We start from the raw sequence: 6,725 nt of genomic DNA, 5'->3' as shown, positions 1-6,725 counted from the left end.
CACTTCCTTGACAGATACAACACCCCATTTATAGATAAGCTGATATTACTGGCTTGTGCCTTAATTTCTTCTTTTCTTAAAGGTGACTGATGGAACCCACTGAGACACTGAGGAAGAATTTATTTTCTATTTTTTGGGTTAAGATTTGTGGTTGGCAATATAGCAGACTTAGTTTTCTATTTTCTTTTATTAGAGAGGTTGTTAGAGGTCTTATTTGGGTCCTAGGTTTACTGCAAAGCTTGTGCACTTCTAAACTTTTTCACTGTAAAAACTCTGATGTTCTATTAATAGAATGATAATGAAAAGCTTGCAGGATAGAGAACTATTTTATGCAAATTTTGTCCCTGTTTCATCCATTGTCACATTCAGTTCATAGATTCTTGTGGATAATTTTGCCCCAATGAGGTTGAGACCTCATAGTCTGCCTTCTTCAATTTTTCTTTCAAGAAGATCTTTTCAGAACAAAATTCTGATTAGAAGAAAAAAAAAAATATAATGAAGACAGGAACCTGTATAATGAAACAAAAACATTCAGCTGGTATAATTTAAGTAATTTCTTTGGAATACTGAAACTAAATGAAACCTTCTTTCTTCTGTGCTCTATGCCTGCCTTCAAAACAATGTTAGATTTTAGATGAAACTCTCCCAGGCAGCCATTGTTTTATTCTATTGCAGAGTTCCTTGCATATCTGGGCCATAGGGATGTCTCTAGTGAATGTTACTAGGATAGTAGGTCTTGAACTCAAAGAAACTCTAGGAATTGTAAATTAGGTTTCACTCATATGAGACACTAAAATGAGAACCTGTTCAGAGCCTTGAACAAGATTTTATCTTGTGCCTTTGACTCCTTGGGCTCACCAGCGAGTTTTAAATGCAGCATGGGGTCAGACTACCTCCCTGCTTGGAATGGTGTTGCACATATTGGCTCAACCTGACTTTTGTAATTGTTTGTTGGTTTTTGCTTTTTTTTTCCCATAAGTAACCTATTAGGGAGTAACAATATTCATGTGCCTAAGTGAAATTCCCCCAGAAAATTATTTTGACCTTCTTATTATCTCCCTCATCCTCTTATGGTGCTTTGATCAGTGGCCAAATAAGTAATGTTGACAAGTTGATCTTTCAGTTATTATCAATGCACATCTGAGTTAACAACCCATTAAGCAATTCACACATCCCAGAGCCCTGAGTGCTAACTCATGCAGATGTTACAACTGTCCATGTTCTGACCTTGTTTTATCTGCAAGGACTGGAGAGGCGTGCTTCTTCTAATAAAAGTTTATAATACTGAAGAACATAATAACAGTACCAGGAAGCAAAAGAAACAGATCTCACTTAATTAAAGTATTTGCTATTAGTAACTAGCTCCTTTTTTAACTGGATCTCAAACTGTCCCTTGAGCCATCCTGCTGCGAAAAAAAACTTTACTTCTTTATGAAGAATGCTTTAAGCCATGTTTTGAACTCAGCTGGGGAAAAAGAGAAGAATTATCTAAGAGTTATAATGAACTGTGGTAATTGAGATGTCATTGTGCTAGGATTTATTAGGAATAAAGAACTAAGCAGAGATAATTATCATATTATGTCATTGTTTAAGACTGCAATTTGCTCATAAATGTTTTGTGCAGGTCTGCTATAGCAGGGATCACTTTGTCTCAGATGAAAGCCACTCTTGCTCAGCTGTCCTGCCTCCAGCAGTGGTTAACAGTGGCTGTTCACATCAAGGGGAGAAGAGGGAAAGCATATCTGATCCTTTCTTGGAGTTCTGTCCCATTGCTCAGTGATTTCTACCATGAGAAAGGGCTGGTAGATATTTAAAACCTCTGGTGGCTCCCTCATGAACTTGTCTAGCCCACGACACCAGCATTTTCTACATTCTGTGACATAGATTCTGCATATTATACAGTACTGGTTTTGGCTGGAATACAGTTCATTTTCTTTGTAGGATATAATATGCTGCTGTATCTTGGATTTGTCACCAAAACAGTGTTGATCAGTGTCAAGATCTTTTCTACTTCTCACCCTGCCTCACCAGTGAGTAGGGTGGGAGTGGGCAGGAGATTGGGAGGGGACATAACCAGGGTAGCTGACCCCAGCTGAACAAAATAATATCCCATACCATATGGTGGTGTGCTTAGCACTAAATGCTGTGAGGAGGAAGAAAGAGGAAGTGGGGATGTTTGGAGCTATGGCATTTGTCTTTCCAAGTACCTGCTATGTGTGATGAAACCCTACACATGTCTGAACACCTGCCTACCCATGGGAAACAGGGAGTGCATTCTTCATCTTTATTTATGCAAACCTTTTATTTATTAATCTATATTTATGCCAATCCATGAATTTTCTCACTTCTACTCTTCTGATACTCTTCCCCATCCCAATGAGGAGGTGTGAGCGATCAGCTGTGTGGTGCTTAGCTGCCTACTGGGCTTTAACCATAACATATACCATATAACTACACATTGAGTGAATGAATGCTTTTTGATTTGCCCTAGCCTACCGTCTGATGGAGTAATTTGTTGCCCCTGTTCTTAAATGGGAAGAAAGAGTGAATAATTGATTAAAATCCATGTCTTTCTTGGAGACTGAGTACTTACATTGTAAGCCTTTATGGGAGACTTTGTAGGCCTTGGATCATCTTTTTTCCCTTGAAATTTTTGCAGATCTACTAAATCCATTTGGCTGTGAGGTATTTTCACTCAACATTACAGACATGGGTACCCTGTGAAGTTGGTAATGGCATAATGTTATATTGTCTCTCTTCATCTCAACTTTCTCAGTCCTTTCTCCAACGACACTCGCTCGACAGAGCAGTGTTGGAAGTCTTAATGCTGGCCATGCTGAGGACACTGGAACTGAAGGCTGGAAAGGATGTCTGCTTGGGTGCTTGAGTCTAGGATGTTGCTTGAGTAATCAATTATACAGATTCATAAAATTATACAGATCATCTGTTTTACATGATGCTAGCCAGCCAAGGCCATGTAATCCTCTCCAGCAATATTTAACAAACATACAGCTGAAAATAAACCAAAAAAATCCATAACCATGTGGTGCCATAGAAAGAAAAACAGAAAAGAACAAAACTGATACATCCTACTACAATGTGTTTTGAGAAGGGTTATGGGTGACCCTAGTCAGGCTGAATCAACCTATAAACATAATTACTTAACTAATTAGCTTAATTTTCTCTTTCTTGTAATTCCAATTTTGTCACACAATCATTTCTATATGCCACCCAAGCATAATTCTAAAACATTTTAGCTTCATTTCTCATGCTATCTATCTTGGAAACTGCTCTGGAAATTAATTTCTTACTGGCCAGAAGCTTTATTCCAATTTTCTGTCATGGATATGTTTTCTGCTAATTATTATTGCTCCTTAATTTAATCTGGGAGACATTTAATTATTTTTTCAATATACTTGGCCAGACCTATGGTGAAAACTTAACCTCAGACAATTTTAAATGTCAAAAATACTCTATATGTTTTCTCCATTTCAGGTTGTTTTTCTCGTTGGATAAGTATTTTAACAATTTGGTTAGCTGTGAAGCTTCATGTTTAAGCACTTTAATAGGAACACACTAAATATATCTTTTATGGTACATATAATCAATATGTTTAATAGAAAAATTCCCAAATCCAAATCAATTTGACCAAATGCTAAGGCCAAATATGTGGAAAATCCACTGCTAAAGTATTTTCAGAAAGTTGAGTGATAGAAACATGTTGGTTTAGACCTCTTAAATGAACTACTAGCTATTGAAACAACTTATAATATAGACAATATTACAATTTTCCTATTCAATATCTTTGGGGTTTTGATAGCTATGATTTCTTGCAGGAAAAAAAAAATCTTTTTTGAATCAAGAGAATGCTTGAAAAAAGCCTAAATCTGAAAAAAGTCACTGGCAGAAGACTAATGAATGCACTGGAAAAACAAAAGGATTGGTCTGACTATTTTACAAGCTTAGGCTGTGAAATTCTTTGATCAAAGACTCTCAAGTATGTCATAGCATTAAGTCAAAGTTTCTCAAGTGTTATATGAATCTGAAGAATTTCTATTGTTTTCAAAGGATAATTTTTGTGGGCTGGCTTTGAAGTGAGGAAAACACAGTTGGGCCTATAAGTAGATAATCTGTAGAAAACATACCAGTTATAAAATCACATAAAGTCACTTTTGTTCATTGATAACTATGTGAATATATGATTTTACACTGAAGAAAGTATTCATATATTAAAATATATGTAAAAGTGTTTCGTTTCATAGCCATAATCAGGAAGTAAATGAATGAAAATATAGTGCTTCAAAACAGAAATCAGTGTTGCCTTTTCCTGGGGTAGACAACTGTTGGTAATGGCTGGTCCAGTGCCAATATGACCTGATACAGCATCGAATTGAACTGGCAAAAGATCTTTTACTTCAGTTCATAATAAAATTTAAAAACCTGTTCAGAGATTTGCAGGTTTAGTTTCAATATAACCAATAATTTTGGTTTCAGCTTGCCAGAGTATGCTGTATTCCAAATCTCACTCTTAGGTATATAATATTGAAATCACTGTACAAAGAATTCATTCACTTTCCAAATGGTACAAGATAATGCAGCTAGATATGAAATACAGTACTAGATGTACACAAATTATTAAAGGCTAACACTGAATTTTTCTAAGACAAATATAATGAGTTGTTGTGGAACTGTTGTGATTACTGTACTGTAACTTTTTCTGTCACATACAGGAAATTAGGTATTGCTTGGAATACACCTAAATTTCAGCTTATTGTAAGATAGTTAGGAATAAAGTTTGCTATATGGAAATGAATTTAACTGTAACTTACACTATTTTAACTTTAACTAACACTGAAACACAGAATTTAATTTAATATGTTAATATAATCCCATTTTGCTCGCTAGCAAGCAAAATAAAAAGAGGGTACTACTGTTAAATTAAAATGTCTAATCTTCTCAGATTTTTTTTCAGAATTTTTTTTTCTTGGAGTAAAAAAAGAAGCTCCACAGAACAAGATGTCCCTAATTTGCTAAGATATGTTATTAAAAAATAAGGTGTGGTAGATCCATCTCAGGAATTGGATTCTAGCTTCCAAAGGAGGGCATTTGCAATATGTGTCCCACTTGACCAAATAATGTTAATGGTATACTAATGCTTTGATAAAAGATAGGTTTGAATCTTGTAGTAAGAAAAGGGTCAGCCCGTTCCTTATTTCTCCTGAAATAAGTCCTTCACTGCATCATAGCTTTAACAAGAAAGAACAAAATACCTGTGTTTTGTGCTTTCCTGCATTTTTACCTCTGTGCTATTCGGAGCTCTTCTTCCTAAATTCTACCCCTCTCATATTCCTAAAGTATCCCATCCAATCTACCTTATTTTCGATTTGAGAACTGATAAATAGGCATGGATTGTCTTGAGTAAGCAGCATATGGACTATCCAGAAGATGTGAGAGATGTACTTGTCTCTGCCAAAATTTCCCCTGGAAGCTCTGCCCCTGCTGGCCCTCACATATTTCCTATAAAAATGTCCCTCCCCTCTTCCAGTGACGTGCTTTCTTTACGCCGTGTCCTTCTGTCAGGGCGTCTCCATTTTCTGTGACCTCACACCCCACCTGTTGGCACAATGCCCTACCACTGGTAGGACGAGCTGCTCCATCCTGTTCACCCAGAGCTGCCCCACATCAGGCCCCTTCCCGTGGCACACACGGGGCCACCACTGTGTTCAGCTGCCATTTGGTGGCGGAGAGCGGCCATTCCGTACGGTGTGTAACCCATGACGCGTTCGCATGGCCATGCCACTGGCTGATGGCTTTTTGTGGCGGTGTGATGCCCCCTGTAATCTCAGACAGGGCTGAGACTGGTCATCAGGACAAGCTGCCTTGTCTGTCTGCACTGGAATGATGCTGGGTCATCACCATTCTCCTTTCACTAAATACACTGGGCTGCAATGTTGTTCCAGCTGATGATTTTCGGTAGGGAGGTGACGTTTCTGGAAAGGTCATGACCTGTGACTGGCTACCTATCTGGACCACAAATGCCTATAAAGAGAAAAATGCACATTTATAAATGGTTTTTTATTTCTCTGTAGAAGTTAAAATATAAGAGTGTGGATATATGCATAAATATACATGTGATTTCTTTATTCTTACACTTAATATGTGTATTTATAGTACATATACATACACATGAAGTTACATGCATTAAAACATACGTGCCTGAAAATGTAGGTACATCACGTACAAAACCTCCTTTCATAACAGCTAATGAAATTAAAAAGTGGAGTTTTAATGTGAATGGAAAGAACATATATGAAATGTATAAGGCAAGTGTGACGCCTCTCATTTTATAAGGCTGGTGAACAAGCTCTGACATGGTGGGTGGGGGAAAGTTCATGAGATGGGTGGGCATCAGAAGGGTGGATAGCCACAAGCACTTTGGCATGCACCAAAATCTATGGAGCCATAGTCCAGCGAGGAATCCCTGTGCAATTCCTCTTACATGCAAAGCAGAGATGTGCAGTAAACTGGTCCAAGAGGCCTTGCATCCAGCCCCAGACCACTGTTAGGATGGCCATGCACTAAGGGCTTCGGGGCTTGGCATCTTCCTGAAAGACACAAACAACACTACCTGAGCAAATGGAAATTCTCAGCTTCAGGAGAGAATGTAAATGAAGGCAATAAGGAAAAAAAATGCAAAGTGATTCATTAAATTCCCAAGTGAACTA

This window comes from Haemorhous mexicanus, chromosome 3 (assembly GCF_027477595.1).
Source record: "Haemorhous mexicanus isolate bHaeMex1 chromosome 3, bHaeMex1.pri, whole genome shotgun sequence".
Taxonomy (NCBI): Eukaryota; Metazoa; Chordata; class Aves; order Passeriformes; family Fringillidae; genus Haemorhous; species Haemorhous mexicanus.
This window is presented reverse-complemented; position numbering follows the sequence as displayed.